A 1,499-nucleotide genomic window follows, 5' to 3' on the forward strand; every position below is an offset into this window, starting at 1 on the left:
GAACAGGAAGAACAGCAACAACCAGATGATCAACACAGGATTAACCCTGAACAACCATCACTTTTAGAACCTCGTCGTAGTGGGAGGGTAACTAGGTTACCTGCGAGATACATGCTTTTGGGAGAAACCTATACGGCTATCTCAGATGAACATGTACAAGATCCCACTAGTTACAACGAAGCTCTAATAGATAGAGATGTTGAATTTTGGAAAAAGGCCATGAATCAAGAAATGGATTCTATGTATTCCAATAAAGTCTGGGAACTTGTAGAGGCACCAAATGGGGTAAAACCTATAGGGTGCAAGTGGATCTACAAGAGAAAAAGAGGAGTAGACGGAAGGGTGGAAACATTTAAAGCAAGATTAGTAGCCAAAGGGTTTACTCAGAAAGAGGGAATCGATTATGAGGAAACTTTTTCTCCGGTTGCTATGCTTAAATCCATCAGGATTCTGCTCTCCATTGCTGCAATGCTAGATTATGAAATTTGGCAAATGGATGTCAAGACTGCTTTTCTTAACGGGCATCTTGAAGAAAACATTTACATGCAGCAACCAGATGGATTTATACAAAAAGGCCAAGAACACATGGTATGTAAGTTGCAGAAATCCATTTATGGATTGAAACAAGCATCCCGGTCATGGAACATCAGATTTGATCAAGCGATTAAATCGTTTGGATTCATTCAGAACATTGATGAACCATGTGTGTACAAGAAAATTCAAGAAAAATCTGTAGCCTTCCTAATTCTTTATGTAGACGATATTCTCCTAATTGGAAACGATATAGGAGTATTGACTACAATAAAGAGTTGGTTAGCGAAACAATTTGATATGAAAGACCTGGGAGAGGCAAGTTATATTCTTGGTATCAAGTTACTACGAGACCGAAAGAATAAAACTTTAGCCTTGTCTCAAGCGGTCTATATCGATAAGATATTGGCTAGATTTAGCATGGAAAATTCCAAGACTGGTTTATTACCATTCAGACATGGAATTACATTCTCTAAGGATCAATCACCTAAAACATCTGAAGAGATAGAGAGAATGAGACGAGTTCCCTATGCAGAAGCTGTGGGAAGTCTCATGTATGCCATGCTTTGCACTAGGCCAGACATCTGTTTTGCGGTAGGGATGGTTAGTAGATATCAATCTAATCCTGGACCTGAACACTGGACTGCGGTCAAGCATATAATGAAGTATCTGAAAAGAACTAAAAATTATATGCTTGTGTATTCTGGCGATGAACTCATTCCAGTGGGTTATACTGATTCTGACTTTATGTCAGATAAGGATTCCAGAAAATCAACTTCCGGCTATGTGTTTACATTGGGAAGTGGAGCTATTAGTTGGAGGAGTGTGAAACAATCTTGTATCGCAGACTCCACAACTGAAGCTGAATATGTGGCTGCATCCGAAGCTGCAAAAGAAGCTGTATGGCTCCGCAAGTTCCTACAAGATCTTGAGGTGGTACCTGCTGTAACTGCACCCCTTAAACTATT

Source organism: Citrus clementina, unplaced genomic scaffold (genome assembly GCF_000493195.1).
Source record: "Citrus clementina cultivar Clemenules unplaced genomic scaffold, Citrus_clementina_v1.0 scaffold_6, whole genome shotgun sequence".
NCBI lineage: Eukaryota > Viridiplantae > Streptophyta > Magnoliopsida > Sapindales > Rutaceae > Citrus > Citrus x clementina.